The sequence below is a fragment of the Triticum dicoccoides genome, chromosome 1B (assembly GCF_002162155.2).
Source record: "Triticum dicoccoides isolate Atlit2015 ecotype Zavitan chromosome 1B, WEW_v2.0, whole genome shotgun sequence".
Lineage (NCBI taxonomy): Eukaryota > Viridiplantae > Streptophyta > Magnoliopsida > Poales > Poaceae > Triticum > Triticum dicoccoides.
The window spans coordinates 509777688-509796296 of NC_041381.1; the positions used below are offsets into that span (position 1 = coordinate 509777688).

Consider the following 18609-nt stretch of genomic DNA (forward strand, 5'->3'; position numbering starts at 1 on the left):
TCATGGCGCGGATCCGGTCAAGCGAAGAGTTATTGCACAAAGGAACTACGCCCCTCGGCAATGTGAATGGGTGCTGGGGGTCGCGTTTGAATAATTCCAATAGCATTGCGTCCAACTCCAAGAAGGTGAAGTTGTAGTTGAGGCCCGGCCGCAGCCTCATGATGTCCGCCGAATTCTTGAATTCCCAGGCGGGCCTCCCCCTCTCCTGCATGGGGGCAATGCGGCGGCGGAGGAAATCTGCCCCGACAGCACCTACGGTGAGCCCGGCAAGCCTGAGGCGAAGAATCCTAGTGATGGCGATCTTCAGCCTCTCGTCTTCTGGGGCCGCGTTGCTCCAGTCATTGCCGCGCACTATTGGAGTTTGGCGCACGGCGGTGAAGGGCTGCGGATCCTCCTCGACGATGCAACACCACTCCGCTCTCCACTCCTCCCACTTGCTGTGAAGCTCACCCTCCAAGTACGCCTCTTTCTTGCCGACTCTCGAGACCCAGGCAATCCCTCCGGCAAGCGGCTCTCCTCTCTCTATCCGAGGTATGAAGAAGTGGCGGAAAAGGGCAACACTAGGGTGGACTCCGACAAAGTTTTCGCACAAGTGTGCGAAAACTGCCATGGTCAGGACAGCATTGGGGGTGAAGTCAAGGAGGCGGAAGCCATATGTGTTCATAATATCACAGAAGAACTCCGAGAAGGGCGGGCAGAGCCCGCAATAGAAGAATAGCGGGAAGAACGGGTACCCATTTGGAGCCGACTCCGAGGCAGCGGCCGGGAGTACCCTCGTGCGCGGATGCGCATGCGTCTCCGTCGCCCAAAAGAGGTAGAAGTACTCCCTCAGCTCCTGCATGCCGAGCTGGGGGGTGAAGATCGCCCGCTCCTTCTGCAGCGCCGCGAGCCGCTGCGCCTCGGCCGACTTCACACCCTTTCCCTTGTCGGCTTTCGGGGCCATGGCGGAGGTGGTGGGGAAGGTCGACGGCGTGGTGATGCTGGTGGCAATGGGGGGGCGGAGCGCTGCTCTCTCGGCCACGAGAAGAAGGGGGGAGCGGCGGAGTTTGTGAAGAAAGAGTAGCAGCAACCAGCGAGGGGGAACGAACTGCCTCTGTTTCCTCTGCTTATAAAGAGGGACGGGGCGGACGTTTCGGCCTTCCAAATAAACAACCACCCACGATCTCTCCCACGATGCCGCATTCAACGCGTGCCGTTATGGGAGAGCGCGGTGGATACGGAACAAGATTTGGCGTGGCCCAGCCCGCGTGTGCCCGTGCCCTGTCTTGGGCCTGGCCCAACAGCGCTCGGCACCGTGTCTGGCCCAGGCCCGGGGGCTCCTGTCGGTGTACTAGAATAGGGGTACCCTAGTACCCCGAACTTGTGCACGGGCAGTTGCAGCACCCCGCGGCAAAGGCTTGCCGGGCGATCGCCAAGATCCCCCAAGGTTCCCTTGGAGCCATCCAAGAACAAAGTATTTAAGCTAAGGAGACAAGACCCCGGCAAGAGGAGCTTGCCGGGAAGGCCAACCAAGGCGCTCCAAGGAACTTGCCGCGACGCGCCACGCGCTCCGGCAAGGCAACAAGGCCCCGGCAAGAGGAGCTTGCCGGGAAGACTAAATAAGGTACCCCGAGGCCCAGTGAGCGACGAGCTTCTGGACCCGGCAAGATAACAACAGCGGCAAGGCGCTTGCCGCGGCAGGCGGCCACTCTGCGCCCACGCTCCAGCGCATCCACCAACGTGTCGCTCTGGGGGGCTCTCCGGGCGCGCGCGGCGGGAGGCTGTGCAGCCAGCGGTGCGCAGTGGCATGCGAAGCTGACAAGATCGCCATCGTGGCGAACGGTGGCGCCCCTAACGGTCCTTTTCTGCACTGTTCGAGCGACTCAGACGGGCATTTAATGCCCTTGTCCCCTGCCGTCAGGGTTAGGTAGGGTGTACTGTACAAGCAACTGTATCAACTACCTCGCTTTTTACGTTTTTACCCTCCTCTGCGTTGCCACCTGTCGGTGACCCCTTTAGCGTATAAAAGGAGGCCCATGCGCAACGTAGAGAGGGTTAGGTAGGGTGTACTGTACAAGCAACTGTATCAACTACCTCGCTTTTTAGGTTTTTACCCTCCTCTGCGTTGCCACCTGTCGGTGACCCCTTTAGCGTATAAAAGGAGGCTCATGCGCAACGTAGAGAGGGTTCGGAGCCTCGAACAGTTTGCTTCGATTCATTCGTAGCCCAGAAAACATCACACTCTCTCGCTCGAGAGCAAGAACACCAGATAATACAACCAGACAAGCAGCAGTAGGAGTGTTATCTCTCCGGAGAGCTCCGAAGCTGGGTAAACTGCTCGTGTGCCTCGCCTCGATCTGCTCTTCATGCGACCTTCGCCCCCCGCCGAACCGAAAGGGGCCCGGTCCGCCGGCCCCATAGGTGTTCGGGGATCAGTTCTCCCCGACAACAAGACAAGTCAGAACAAATCCTAGTCTATCTCGTATTTTCTAATAATCAATATACTCAACAGTTTGCACCAATTTCCTGTGTACCCATTTTCTTCTTTCCCACGATAGGTAACATGTTGTCGTTACTAGGGTTTCTCTGAATCTTGCCTGGACAAACATCAGGTGGAAAGAGCAAAGAGCCTGCGAGATGGGAAACAAGGCTTTGAGGTGTGGCTGAGACCTCACCACTTCTTTCCTCTCCAGCCACTTGCGGTGAGCGAGGGAAACTCGGGTATTCCTTCACATAATTAGAAGTCTGCAATAGTATGAATGATCTTCGTTGATGACACTTAAGCAAAGGGTATTCCTTCACATAATTAGAAGTATGTATTCATTTTGTCATTGAGAATAAAACTACTCCGGTTCTTCCTTTGCACTATACGTGTAATGATTGTCAAGTTTTCACAAGTAGTTACTATCCTATGTAATATTGTGCAGAAAAAAGAGGCCTTGTTGGCCTCAGTGCTCAAGGCAACCCCCTTGAATATACAATTTTCTAGGGATTTTAATTGAGAATAAATGAACAGTGTGACACCATTTAGTACGGAGATTGGTATCAATTTATCAAATATGCCAGACGTATTTTGATGGAGGTTGAATAGCAATAGTGTCTTCACTGTCTAGTCTTATGCGAACCTCATTAGTTATGAGCCTATTTTTCATAGACATCATATTTTAAAACCAAAGTCCTGGTTAAGATTAAAGTGTTCATGTAGGTTTTGCAGAGGGGGTCCTTTTTACTAAATGGCAAAATGAAATTGACAGTGTAGCAAAAATCTTACTTTTGTGATCAAGAGGAAACAATTCATCATCTTTTTCTGTCTTGCCAGTTTGCAATCTTTTTCTGATGTAATCTGTTACCACCAACAAGTATATTGAATTTGTTTGGAAACCGGTTGGGTGGTATCCACCCAAAACTCAAGGGACACATCCGAGTGAGAGTTTGTGCTCTTCCATGGGCAATTTGGAATTGTTGAAATGATTGCATTTTTAATAGATCATTTGTACAAGAAAATCTATAGGTTATATTTAAGACTACGACATCAATCCGTATGTGGCCATTAGTGCAACATGTGGATGATCAAGAGCATATGTCATTTGGGTACAACCATCTGGAGACGGTCGCGACAAAATTATTCAACTACTTTGGTTGGCGTGCCAATAATAGATTATGGGTTTGAATCATGTAACCTCATCACCGATCAGTTGTGATCTTATTACCCATCTTATCTAATAGTTATTTGCTTTGAATTGTGATTTAGTAAAATGGTTGTGTACATTACGATGAGCAGAGTTGCGGGTATCCCCTTTTAGAAATAAAAAATAGTTTTGCAATCAGCGACCACCGCGTAGCTACATGCACCACAACTTGCCAGTTAGAGCATGTCCCTTTTGATTAAGCAATCTACCGGGGCTTCATGCCAGGAGGTATCCGCATGGTTACGTCTTTGCTTAACACTAGATGACCCGTTGTGCCCATGGCGCAAAGGCCAAGCGCAAGCCAGGTATTGGAGGAGTGTGCATTGAAATATGTAGATACAAATTGAAACATGTATAAGAGCCTTTTTAGTTGGCATACATCAAGCTAATATTATTGATAAGGCATCCTCACACTAAGAATTTCAAAAGGTAGAGCTTGCATAGTTGCACTGAGCAGAGAACATGCAGTAGACAAAGGAAGATTGTTTTAAAGTATTGCTGCTGCATAGCACAACCATGATACAGTATGCAGCAAACAAGTGATACTGATAGACAATTATGCAGAGGCCTTTGGACGTGCACTTGAAGGCAAAAGCATATATTAGTTCAGAAGTGCACCACACAACAGTCTAAGCAGAATATAAAGTTGATACGCTGCTTTTAACCAAAGAGGCAGCAATGGAAGGCTACAGGCTATACATATCTTACTTAGAGTGCTCCAAAATGACAAATAGACCAAGTTTCTTGATATGAAACAAAAGGTAGCTGTTCTAGTAACCTTAGGAGCATCCTGGTGAGCGCATATCGACCGAAGTTTACCAAAAGCTATCTCTTGTAGTCTCCAGGCGCTGTTCAAACTTCGTACCAATATAGCGCAGCCTCCGTGTTAGTTTTTCAATGCTTGCAAGTGCTGCTTTCATAACCCCTTTGGTGTTATCCTATCCACTCAAGTGTCAAGCAGTCGTTGTGTTTTGTATTTGAGTAGAATATGAACTCATATATCTGACGGCGTAGTACCACCCTTTGCGTATCTTCTTGATTGTCTTATTCGCTACTACTAACCATCTGACCAGATGCTTGACTTGATTTTCTAGCCTCTTGACATGGGTGTAGTGGTAATCTCTCATTTCTCTGCCATATGCATTTTCCATGTACCTAATAGCTGCGATAGCAGCACTGTCTTCTGCATCTTCATAGCCATCTAAAATTGCACCCGATATTGAGGTCGGAACAAGCAAACCATCAACCAATTGCGAGGAAGAATTGAAAGTAACCATCACACGATTCTTGCCGCCCAGACATATCTTGTGATAGTAACTTGCAGGGGGCAACTTTAAAGCTTTTAGCATAAGGTCAAATATGTGGGCATAAGGAATTACTATCAGGTAGTCATCTTCCTGTAGAGGAAAAGTAATGGTATGCCAAATATCATGATTAGAAACCAGTAAGAATGATTGATAAAATAGTAAAGATGTATTCTAAATGCATATATAACGCAAAATATAGTGCACTCTATTTTCAATGATGAATTGTCTATATGAATTCAAAAGTATGTCACTGAGTATATGTATTCCATCTGAATATGGAAGAAATGTTCCAAACATTTCTTAAAAGAGAGGTCAAAGAGAATTATATTTTCTCTAGTCTTCAGAGTTGGAAGCACATCATGGATTGGAAAAAATTCACCCTTTCAAATTTATTTTGTCTCTACAACTAATAAATCGATAGCAACTCAGTACAATCAGGACACAGAACAAATGTCACTATTATTTATGGTGACATCATAAACCAGTAGCCACGTCTGCTTGATTCTTCTATAGAAGTTGAGATGACACTATTATTTCCGGATGACATAAATATGCTATGTGCCTCACATGGAATAAGTGCTACAAAGTCAAAATTCAGCCAAACATTCTCAGTAACGCTTTAGCTATAGACTAAGGGAAAAAAGAGTGGCATGACAAGTATAGCTAAAATGTAGAACAATAATGCTTTTAGCACTAAGAACCTGTGAAAGCAAAATCGAAGACACAAGGGAAAAAGCTCAATCATGTGTAACAGAGGCCGAACAACAGACATTAAACTGGCACATTGTGAAACCTGACATCTCTAGGTCCAAATTATGTGTAACAGAGGTCGCATAACAGGTATTAAAGTGGCATATTCTGAAATCTAAATTTTTTAGGAGAAAATTACTTAGGGATAATGAACTCCATGTATCCTATAGAAGTGGTAATTGTAAAAGGGGAGACGTTTTGTGTGCATACGGTAGAAACCAATCAGTGTCTTGAAACCATCTCGATAGCTGACAATTTCAATCGGGCACAGTAATTCGCTCAAGCCTATCTCTAGAATGAAGTGACCACAAAAGAGGTTTAGAACATAACCTTGGGTACAGGTGTTCTTGTCCTTGACAATGTTGAACCTGGGGATCCCTCGTCACAGACCACACCAATGTCGATATCATCCATTCGCCAGGTCTTCGATCTGAGGATGATGAGTGATATTGCAGTGAGGGGAAAGCACGACCCGAAATGGAAGCACGCCCCAAAGGACCAGAAGATCGTGCAGGAATAGGACGGCGCGGAGGCATACCGCAAGCAAAGCAACTAAGGGCACGGAAAAACAGACATCACAATGCTGCAACTGAAGACAAAACAAACAGGCACAACACATTGGAATTGCTCTCATGGAAACTAAAAAAGAGAAGCATAGCTTAGGAACCATAAAAAACAATGCCATGGGCAAGATAATAAGGTGTGACAGCAAAACAAATTTACAAACTGAACTCAGGAACATGGAATACAATATCATCATCAAATAAATAGAACAGTCGAATAAGAACAACAACCCACACTGACTAAATACAGCACACAGACGCTACAAGCCTTAAATACAGCAATGCTAGCTTAGGAGGCGGATGTGGATGGGCACGAGAGACACTAATAGATGGGTCTGTGGTGGACGAGCGTGTGGAAGCGAGAACCCTCTCCAAATAAGCTGCATAGCGAACAACCGATGCAGCAACAACACTCGCACTGTTTCCACAATTCCTATAGACAACAACGGATTCATGGTTGTAATCCCTAACCACAAAGCCATACAATCCCTGCAAAAACCTAATTGCCTCACGAGCAACCTGCTCGTACGCTTCCGCACAACCCAGACACGCAGGACACCAAAAAAAACTCTATGCCATCACCAAAACACCATGCCCAGGAATTTGAACCTCTAACCCAGCAAGGACGTCGCCATTCTCATCGACCTCACACAGATAGCTAAGAGGAGGAAGCTCATAGTAGGCTACCACAACCTCTAGAATAGGCACAACAAAATGTACCACAACAGGCAACCTGAGCATGGGAAGCAACGATAGAATCACATGCAGAAAAGAACGTTCGAGAGCGATCAGTAAAATTAGCCATAAGGAACAATCATCAACAAGTAATAGTAAAGAAAGACACAAAACGACACAATGCACGTAACATACATAGTTAGAACCAAGCAGGAGAGTAACTTTTAAAGGATCACAACAAAGGAAAGGGCAGGGAAGAAGATGGAACCTTGGCAAGATGAAAGACAAGGCGTGGGGCGTCAGGTGAACCAAACTGCAGCAGGCCTTCCACGAACCGGGAGCGAGGAGATCAGTTGATCGGGCAGCCAGACGTCGGAAAGGAGGACCTACAGCACATGGAAAAGCAAGCAAACGTAAGTAAACCCGTATTAACCCATGGACTCGCCTTGGACAGTGTAAGTTTTCGTAATATATTTAAACATAGCAGGCCCTAGACCAAACAAACAGGTAGAAAGAAGGCAAAGAAGGATGACAACCGCAGCACACTAAGCACACTGCTACTCTGCTAGTAAACAAACAATATCCATTGCAATGCCACTGTGAAAAAGAAAAAATAGAATATTTTATTATGACTGAGTGTAGCAAACCTGATGACTACGAAAGGATATGATTATTAGCCTGACCAAATTCGACTGGTATTAACTAAAAGTCTTTCTCCTGAAAGAGAGTGAACTTTCAGTCACGTGAATCCTTATATGCTTCAGGTTTGCTAATTTAATCAGAGCAAATTGATGAGCCTATGGTGTAACTGTATGTATGTACTGAAAAAAAAAGAAAAAAAAATTATCGAGCTACTTGCACGTCTAAAACTGACAGGAACACAAACAAAGCTTTTTTGATTGAATCTAATATATCCAAACATTGCAGGCCCTAGACCAAACAAACAGGAAGGAAGGCAAAGAAGGATGACAACCACAGCAGCTACATGTGTAGGAAGAGCAGACAAAAAATTAATGAATAAGAACAAGCTCCAGTCAAACAAACAGAGGCATTTAATCAGATGCACATGAGCATTAAAGGGTAGACAACTTAGGAACAAACATAAATTGAATTCACCTGTGCCAGAGCCCATGGCCATACAAACCTAGACCGAAACAAGAGACAAGCAAAGTAGTCCTAAACTAACCCAGTCAATGCCTAAACCTAGGAACCGCAGCAACCAAAGCAGAGAAACATATGTAAAATCACCTCCTAGAACGACCACACATTTGTAAAATCACCTCCTAAAAGCACTACACAGCAGATCTAACACTCATTCATGCCACAGAAAATAAAGAAACGGTCCCAGCCCGGCAAAAACCTAGTCACGCATTTCATCGAGCAGCTCATAAGCAGGGGAGCAGGCAAAACCTCACCTCACAAAGAAGGACTAAGCAGACGCACAAGCGGAGAGCAAACCAGACGCAGCAGCCCTGCAAACAAGAAGAAAGGAGAGGGGACAAGCAAGAACAAGTCAGCAAAGATCAACCTACGACGGAAGCAGTGGGAAATCAACCAAATAAAACAAGAACTCACCCTACCCAAACGGAACAACAGCAGCGCGAGGAGCCATGACGGAAACAAGCGGAGGAGGGCGTGATGAGCAGACGAGGACCGACAACGGCGAGCGATGAGGAGCAACAATGGCGGGCGAGCGGATGAGGGCAAGGCGAGGAGATGCAGGCGGGGGAACCGGGGAAGTGGGATGAGACGGGAGGCACAGAGGGAGAGACGAGCAGAAAGAGACCACGCATCCGGACCCAAACAGCCGTTGTAACTCCTAGAGAAACCTAGAGAGAAACCCAACTCGCCCGACGCTTGGGACCAAGGACAGAAAGGGGCCACCTGCAGCGTGACAAGGTCAAGCCAGCCCGCGTAGCAGCACGCAGAGGACGAATAACCTCTTTTACCCAGCGGGCCGAAGCGAGCCGCCCACGTAAACAACGGAGACCAGAACGCCACGCACCCAGAAGACCGACAGATGGGGCCAGGCGCGGCTGAAGCCGAGGCGCCGCCGCTGGGTACAAACGAGGGAGGTAAAGAACGATCCGCCGGCCCGCGAAAACCGCCCTGCCAACCCATGACCGCTGCGAACCTACGAACGACGCACTGCCAGCCCGCTGTAAGAAACGCATGCACGCACACCCCGTCCCGCTGCAATGCTGGCCCGCGCGCAAGCCTGGCCCATGGGTCAGCAGCTCTAGCTTGATCACGCGGCGTATAGGAAAACGAGCGATCGGATGTTTACCACGGCGATTAAAAGGACGCTAGCGTCGGAGCGATGGCGCTAGAACGGCGGGTTGCATAGCTTGATTCATATGTTCAATTTGCAAAAAAGGGGGGCCGACTGTAGCACATGGTAAGTTGACTGATTTTTCTTTTAGAGTCAGTCGATTCACTACAAATTGCATTTAGTCGATTTGCTCGCATGTCCGCCTACTTCCTACTCGATCGGTCGTACTAGCTGCTCACTTCTTTTTGACTTCAAGGCCCAACTATAGCACATCGTGTGCAATGGACATTGAAATTCATGCATAGGGCTGGTACTTCTTTCATGTGTAGATCAGCAAGAGCTCCGTAATTTTTATGTGTACCTGAATCCCACACTACGTATGAATTTGACTTAATTCAACATACTAGTTCACTTTGCATATGACAATTTGAACAGAGGAAAAATAAAGAACTGCAAATTTCTTGGTAAGAAAAAATGAATCATGGGAGGGAATTAACCCTAAATTAAACAAACACACATAAACCGAAAATAATATTCTGCAACTGTGGGTAAAAAATAAAAAATAAAAAAAATACTTTCTTTGGCCTTCTCATTCCCAACACTAATATACTAAAAAAATGAAGTTTTTTAAGAAAGAATGAATTTGTGACATAAGTACTACCCTTTAAAAAAATAAACAAAAAATGTGCAAAAATAAAACAATTACACACAATATACACAAATTGCGCTTTTTTAAATATGCAAGAATAAACATATGATAATGTAATTTTTGTAAATAATAAATTTCTTACAAAAGGAGTTAATTAGTGCCATTTGTATTACCCTTGTAGAAGAAAATAAACTAAGCTAAACTAAAAAAGGTTTATAAGGAAGAATAAATTAATGGCATTGGTATTACCCTTTATTAAGAAAAAAAACCACACACAACTTTACACTGAAATCGCACGCACCGCTACTACCAATACGCGTGGCTGTGAGGGCCCACGCACCACTTACGACCCTGTCTTCTTCCTTATCTACTCGATCCCCGTTCTATTTTGCCTTTTGCTTTCTTCCACGCTACCATTAGATCGATCCCACGTCGGCTCGCCTCTCGGGCGCGACACACGAGTCGCCTGTGTAGGGAGGAGTGCGCAGCCGGGGCGCTCTCGTCGCCATGGCTGCCGTCAGCTAGCTGGGGGAGGACACCCAGCGCGTTCGAGCTCCACCACTCGCTGTTTGCAGCTATGACACTAGCCGGTTCCAGCTTTCGCCCAAACGGATGTAGCTCTGGCCTGCTAGTTGCAGCTCCATCAACCGCAGGTTCCAGCATCTCCCCTTACCGGTTGCAGCTCTCTTCCCTGCGGTTGTTGCTCCTCCACTGGCTGGTTCCAGCACCGGCAGCGAGCGGTGCTGGAACCAGTGCATAGGAAAGCTGGAACCAGAAGTTCGCCGTTCTGGGGCGATCGGAGGTTTTTCGCTAGAAGCAAGGGCGCCGTGCTGGAACCAACAATGCCCCGTGCTGGAACCGGCAGCGAAAATTGTTGGAACCGGCTATCTGGTGTGCTGGAACCGGCGGCGAAAATGATACAAGTCGATGGGACTATGTGCGGGGACCAGCCGCCGGAGCTGCATCCAGTGACCCAAATTGCTACATCTGACATCAAGTTTTGCTTGAACCATAGAAATTCACCATCAACGACAAAATCAGGTGGACGGCACCAGCGAGATTATTTTCTTTGCTGGAATCGGCACACCCATTTGCTACAACCAGCAAACATATTTGCTACATTGAGTAACCGAGGTGAGGTTTACTGCAAGCTCGTCGACGTGTGCTGCGACCGGCGACGGTCACCACCGAAGTTGCGACCGTCGCAAACCAGAGCTGTGAGCGTCACCACCGAAGGCAAGCATCACTAGTAGAAAACGGGCCTAATGTTCAGCCCTTTAGTCCCGGTTTGTAAACGAACGAACACTAATGTGACCATTACTGCCGGTTCGAACGACTATGCATTAGTGCCGTCTCATTTGTGACCTATAGTCCCGGTTTGTGTCACAAACCGGTACTAAAGGGATGGTGGCATGCTAGCGTCAGGCCGGGGCCACACGAGCCCCTTTAGTCTCGGTTTGTGACACAAACCGGCACTAAAGGGCCAACCTATAGTCCCGGGACTAAAGGGGTATAACCAATATTTTAAATAGCGCGCTACAAAATATAGCGAGGACCTTCTCTAAATGCTACACAAGTTATAGCACGCTAATAGCGTGCTATATTTCAAAATAGCGTTTGCAAAAAAAATCAAATATACCTAGAAATAAAGTATTTAAGCAACTAATTTTTTCATAGGAGCAAGCAATATATGCATAAGGGCCAAATCCAGCACATAAAAAGGAGTGAGAAAGGGATGAGAAGTGAGAACTAGGGTTAGCCGGTTAGGTCTCGTGGGAGAATCTGATAAAAGGAGTGAGAAAGCTAGTGGTCGTGGGTTGGTTTTGGCCTGCTGGGCTGTGCTTATTTCAGTTTTGCATGGTCTGCACGTTGTAACGTTACGACGTTACAACGTTATAGCGTGTGTAGCACGCTAATTACGCAATTAGCACCGTAGCGTCCGATTTTGCTCAAACGTAACGTCTCCCTTCCAAATATGCTATAACCGCGTTATAACGGCGAAATAGCGTGCTATTTAAAATATTGGGTATAACCTTTAGTCCCGGTTGGAGACACAAACCGGGACTAAAGGGCAATTTTCAAACTCTACCCCCCCCCCGGTGTATCGCCATTTTAGTTTTGTAAAAAACAAAAGAAAATGATAAAAACTTCAAAAACTAAAACCCTTCAAGATGTAGTTATGTTACTACATCTACTAGTTAGGAAAATTAAAAAAACTTAAATTTGGACATGTTTTGCAAAAAAGTATTATGAAAAAGTAAAACGGCCATATGTTTTGCATACGATGTCGAAAAAAACGCATAATATATAAAAAAATCAGCGTGAAAATCCGCATCCGATTTCGACGGTCGTAGGCCTATTTGCAAATTTTTAGAATCCTCAAATTCTTAAAGGAAAAAAAGATATGCTCAAATTTCTGGTTTTTTTGACTTTTTGTTAAATTTGGTCAAACTGTGGTCAAACTATGGTCAAATTGTGGTCAAACTACTTATTCAAGAAATATTAGTGTTAATAAATAATTATTTTAGTTTTTTTGAGTTGTGGTCAAACTATGGTCAAATCTGGTCAAACTATGGTCAAACTACTTATTCAAGAAATATTAGTGTTACTAAATAATTATTATTATTTAGAACAATAGTTTCAAATTCAAACGGTTAAACATGTGACTTCATGCTCAAGCTAAACTCCTGAGTGTTAATAGCATTAACAGCTTACTATTGTCAGGTAAACAACAAGTGCAGACTTGGAAACTAGGGGGTAGTGAGAGGATAGGTGACCCGCCGAGAAGTTAGACGATTTGGAATGATGAGGGGTGATTAGAGATTAAATCGTAAAATAATTCAGAAATTTGAAAATCAGACAAAAATCAATTTTTTTCAAAAAAATCAATAAAATAAAATAAAGGTCCCCCAGCCCCTAGTGCGGGCTCATGCCACGTGGTGCCCCTTTAGTGGCGGTTCGTGTTGAAACCGGGATTAAAGGATGGTACCTTTACTCCCCACCCTTTAGTGCCGGTTACAGAACCGGCACTAACACTAGTAGAAAAACACCTAATAGTCCCGATTCGTAAGGGCCTTTAGTCCCGGTTCATGAACCGGGACTAATGGGCCATTACTAATACCTCCACCCATTAGTCCCGGTTCAAACCAGAACCGGGACCAATGTGCCTCCACGTGGCCCTGTGCGCCGAGCCCAGTCAGGGGGCCTTTGGTCCCGGTTGGTGGCTCCAACCGGGACCAAAAGGCGTCCACGCGTCAACATTCCAGTGGCTGGGGTTTTTGTTTTTTTTTGAAAGGAGGGGAGGTTGGGGGTTTTGGGGGGTTAATTTAGGTGTTTCATATATTGTGTTAGCTAGCTAATTAATAGAGAGAAGTGTCCTCTCTTATGTTCGTGCTTGGTCGACGCTACGTACTATATATACATAAGTGATCGAGAGAACCATTCAGTACAGAAGTTCGTCATGCATACCGAGAGAAGTGATCGATCGATCTCTCCTTCTCCGAGAGATTGGTCGAACAACAAGTTTTCGTATCATGTATCCGACGCTACTGGCTACATACATGTACAATATGTATAAGATCTCTTAATTACAAACCCCTAGCATTTGAAATCAATTTCCACATGGTATTCTCCGGCTTTATTGATGACGTGGTCAAGAAAGAATCCCGTCAATTCCTCTTGAATTGCTTTCATGCGATCTGGTTCTAGGAGTTCATTCCGCATCTGCCACGTCTAATTTGAAGAAGGGAGTTAATTAATACATATATATGAATGAAACTCAACAAAAATGATGGTGTAATAAAATGAAATTGTGAATATTATTGCTTACGCACTTCATATTGTCTTTGAGAGTAGCCCTGCTTGTTTTTCAAAGTCGCGGTGTGGATGAACTCGCACACGTAGTATCCACAGAAATCATTCCCTTCCTCCTGCCACAAGCACTTTACGAGAAATAGAGGTCAATCAAACTAATAATGAAGCATTATAAATGGCATTGATGAAAGTATAGCTATAGAATCAACGGGAGATGCGCGCAACTAGCTAGCCAGTAGTACTTACTTTCGGCCATTTATATGTCAGCTCCTTCGGCAGTCCCGGAGCTTCTGCGGTGAACTGTTTCCAAACCCTGCAAGACAAAGAAAATTATTATTATTACTTGAGATATCAGGAAATGAACAAAAAGTTGCCGATATGGTGCGATAATGATCGATTGAACTTACTTGCTGAGCATTTCAGTGATGTCCGCATAGGATTTGGGATCTTTCCGTCTCGAGTCTAAGACGGTTACTAGTCCACGCTCAAGCTTAATCTCCAGAAGAATATAGTGGTACATGCGCACGCATGCATAACTCATCAATTACATTACTATAAGCTCGCTTGAGTAATAAGGGAAACCGAATATGCACACGACAGTAACACTCACGGGTCGTTGTAAGGAAAGAGTATGGTATCTTTGTTTTGATTTTTGATCAACGATTGTAGCAAGTTGTCCTCTGCCTCTTTGACGTTCTTTTCAACCAGAAATACATCTATGATATTTGTGTTAATGAACCCAATATCATAAATTTCTTGTTTTTTGCACTCGACGATCTTCAATCTGCATAATATATTGAGGATAATTAATTATAAATACATGCAATGAAAGAGCCAAGCTATATATAGAGACTTAATGACAGAAATAGTACTTACAGGCAGTAGCAAAAGACCATTAATTTATCGAGGGCCTTTTGATTGAAGAACTCGAAGAACTCCTCAAATGGAACAGTCAACAGATCATTTGCAACGAGATCGTGCTCCTCTTTAATATGCAGATACAAAGCATTCTTACCCTCAGACTCTCTGCAGGTTTCTATGTACCAATTATGGAATCTTCGCATCATTATTGTCAGAGATTTTTCATCTTTGACGAGAGGCTTCCCGTACTCGTATCTGTGTTCGTCCACCTCCAAGAAATCAGGAAGTGCATCGTCAGGCAGGTAATCGTCAAGATTGCCATAACCGGCCACCATCCCCGGAGCATTAGACACATTGAGCGGGGGGCACGATTGTTGTGCTTGTTCGCCGAGTTGGGCAATTTTTTCCCATTTGCTCGTTCTTTTGACCTTTTAGCACTGACAGTAGTTCCCGACCGCTGGGCTTGGAGATATGTTTGTTCAGTAATGCGCTCATAGTTGGTTCTCGGTGGAGACTTTGGTGGTTTCCTCAGGGCGTCAAGAGTGCGCTTTGCTTTCACCGGATCTACCTTCTCCTCCGGAGGTGGATGTCTCTTTGCTTTCACCCCTTCAAAGAACTCCTTCACGTGGGTCCGCACAATCGTATCGTTTTCCTCCTCGGACCTCTCGTACGGTAACTTCTCTAGAGGCTTGAGAGATGATGGACCGTATTTTATTGCCTCCCGCCTCTGGTTGTGCTGCTAGACGCCGGAGCAGACGGAGCGGCTGCGGCGTCTGTCTTCTTTCGTGCTTGCTTACGAGGCAGAGGAGAAGGAGTACGACGCGCCGGAGCAGCCGGGGCGGCGGCAGGTCTCTTCCGCCCTTGCTGGCGAGGCGGAGAAGGAGGATGCTGCTTGCTGCTCGGGAGCGCCGGCGCAGGCGGAGAAGGAGGTGGAGTGCCGCCATGCGCCGAAGAAGGAGGCGAAGTGCCGCCACGCGTGCCCTGATTGTCACTCGCCGGAGGAGGAGGCGGTGGAGGAGGCGGAGTGCCCTGACTCGCCAGAGCAGGAGGAGGAGGCGGAGGCTTCCAGTTCAAAAGGTTGATGAGCTCCTTCTTCCATAGGCATGGAGTCTTCAGAGCAGAACCCAGCCTAGTCTCCCTTTCACCGGTAGGGTGGTCAAGCACGAGGTCCTCAAATCCCTCCGTTATTTCATCCACCATCACCTTAGCATATCCTTTTGGAATCGGCTGGCAGTGATAAGTTGTGCCGGGTCCACTAGGATAAACTTGGCCAACAGCCGCCTTGACCTTGAAAGTCATCCATCGCGCCATCATGTGGCAATTTTGAGACTTTGTGATACCATCCACGAGATAGCTGGCAGGAACCGTCAAGACATGCTCCGACTGAAGCAGCTCGGTGGAAGCCACGCTGCTTCTCGGCTGAGATGGTGGGGTAGCTTCGGGGGAAGCTTCGGCAGGTCGTTTGCTGCGATCTGCTGCTTCTCGTTCCTCTTCTCGATCCTCTAGCCCCATTACCCTTTCGTGCAGCGCCTGCAGTTGGTCCTGCTCCAGTTTCTTCCTCCTCTCGTGGGTTTTGTAACCCCCTGCGTCCGAAAAACCAACCTTCCACGGAATGGAGCCTGGCGTGCCTCGTGTCCGTCCAGGGTGCTCAGGATTCGCAAGGGCCATTGTGAGCTCGTCCCTCTCCCTGTTTGGAAGGAACGTCCCTCGCTGCGCTGCATCGATATAGTGTCGAAGGTTCTTGACTAGTATTTCCAGTTGCTCGTCCGTCCACTGGAAAAACCCTATTACAGGGTCCAAGGTTCCGCCAGACCCGAAGAACCAAGTCCGGCAACGGTCTGGCCATCTCATTGTCTCTGGTTCGATCCCTTTTTCAAGCAGATCATTCTCAGCCTTGGACCACTTAGGCGGGCTTGCAGGTAGCCACCTGAACCCGTGCGATGGTGAAGCGTCTTCTTCGCAGCATTTTTCTTGTTTGTCTCTGACATCTTCTTACTCTTTTTCGATGTCTTGTGGGCCACAAATGCGGGCCAGTGATCTTTGATCTTCTCATATTTGCCGATGAATTCTGGTATCTATTTATTTTTGACAAACTGGTTCAGCTCTTTCCTCCACCTCCTCATTAGGGTTGCCATCTTCTTAAGGGCACAAGACTTGATTAATTCCTTTTTAACTGGGTTCTCCGGATCCTCCTCTGGCGGTAGGGTGAAATTTGCCTTCAGCTCAGTCCAAAGATATTCTTTCTGCGTATCATTGACATAAGACACCTCAGGGTCTTCCTCCTTAGGCTTATACCATTGCTGGATGCTGATCGGGATCTTCTCCCTAACAAGAACCCCGCACTGAGAAGAAAATGCCTTCCTTGTCCGGATGGGTTCAATTGGTTCGCCGTCGGGCGCGATTTCTATGATCTCAAACTTTTCATCCGAGCTCAACTTTTTCTTCGGGCCTCGTCTCCTTACCGAAGTTGTGCTCGATCCGGAGGGCTAGAAATTATAAGGAAGAAAGACGAGAGTAATTAATATGTGTACATATACCAAAACAAGGAAGCATCAATTAACTAGTCAGCACGGGCTTAATTAATATATATATACCTGGTCGGGCTCGGTTCGGTCACCGGAGCAGTCAGCACGGTCTCCTTCTTGTTCCTCCATTGTGTCACCGGAGCCATCATGAACATAGTCATGTTCTTGTACTGGCATTAATGGGCCGAAGCCATCATGAACATAGCCCTCTTCTTCACCCCGTTCTTCCAACTGACCAACAACGGTGTCGAGGAGAAATGACCCAACTTCATCCCTTCCATTTGAGATTATGTCCCTCAATATCGCTTCTGCTTCTTCGTCTCGGCAGTGCTCCACAGTTTCTGCAAATATTTACAACATGTTTATATATGGTACAGATGGAACTAGTGGCAAACGTAGAACTAGCCAACTAATCACAATAAGGAATCAAGTTAGTGGCCTCGACGCTGCTTCTCTAGGGTTTGGGGTCGCCTCGACACAACAACGCTTCGAGAGAGTTAATTTGTCGGGTAGGGGCGCGGCGGGAGGGGGTAGGAGACCAACATCGTTTTCTCTCTAGGGTTTGGGTGTCCTCGAGAGTTTTGGTCGAGCGAGAGGGCCGAGGGGAGGGTATTTATATCGACCGCCCCTCATGTCGAAGTTATCTCGAGGGGGTTATATCGACAACGACGAGAAAGGAAAATAATTAAGGAAAGAAAGAAAAGAGGAAGAAGGAAGAAGGAAGAAGAAGAAAAAAAAGAGGAGAAGAAGAAAGGAATAGAGGAGAAGAAGTTTTCTATTTTTTCTTCTTCTCCTCTATTCCTTTCTTCTTCTCCTCTTCTTTTTCTTCTTTTTTCCTCTTCTTATTTATTTCTCCTCTTCTTCCTCTCCTCTTCTTCATCTTCTTATTTTCCTTTTTCCTCTCATTCTTTTTCTTCTTCTTTCTTCCTTCTTCCTTCTTCCTCTTTTCTTCCTTTTCCTTATTTTACTTTAAATTTCTCCTCTACACTAACCTAAAATGCACTAACCTAAAATCGATATCTACTAACAACTTAAAAAAATAATATATATATGAAAAAATGCATATATGAAAAAAAAACATCATCATATCATCAACAAAAAAATAGTATTTTTTTCTAAAAATCTATCTTTTGCATATATACATCAACATATATATACACTAACCTAAAATGCACAAAAATGCTATCGGAGAGGGGGTATATCGACCCCCCTCATGTATCCACATACATACATCTATACATACATATATACTTACATATATGTATAAATTTTTGCATATATAAAGTTTTTCTAAAATCTAACTTTTGCATATATGAACATATATACACAGAGAACATATACATATATACACAGAGAACATATACATTAAATGCACAAAAAAATAAGAGGAAAGGGCGCCGGCGGCCGAACCGAAGGCGGCGGCGTGTGGTCGGGGCGACGGCGACGGGGTTGGGGAAGGGGCGGCGCGCGCGGTGACGGCGACGGGGTCGGGGAAGGGGCGGCGCGCGCGGCGACGACGACGGGGT

General features: G+C 46.0%; 1 long non-coding RNA gene across 1 annotated transcript; it reads right to left on the bottom strand.

Moving 5' to 3' along the window:
- Window positions 1–4237: 4237 nt before the first annotated feature.
- LOC119345361 lies at window positions 4238–8743 on the bottom strand. Its single transcript, XR_005167008.1, has 5 exons — window positions 8539–8743; window positions 8379–8435; window positions 7232–7349; window positions 6056–6155; window positions 4238–5065 (listed from the first exon to the last, which is right to left on the bottom strand). It is a non-coding gene; the product is annotated as an uncharacterized LOC119345361 (long non-coding RNA).
- Between the last annotated feature and the right edge of the window lie 9866 nt (window positions 8744–18609).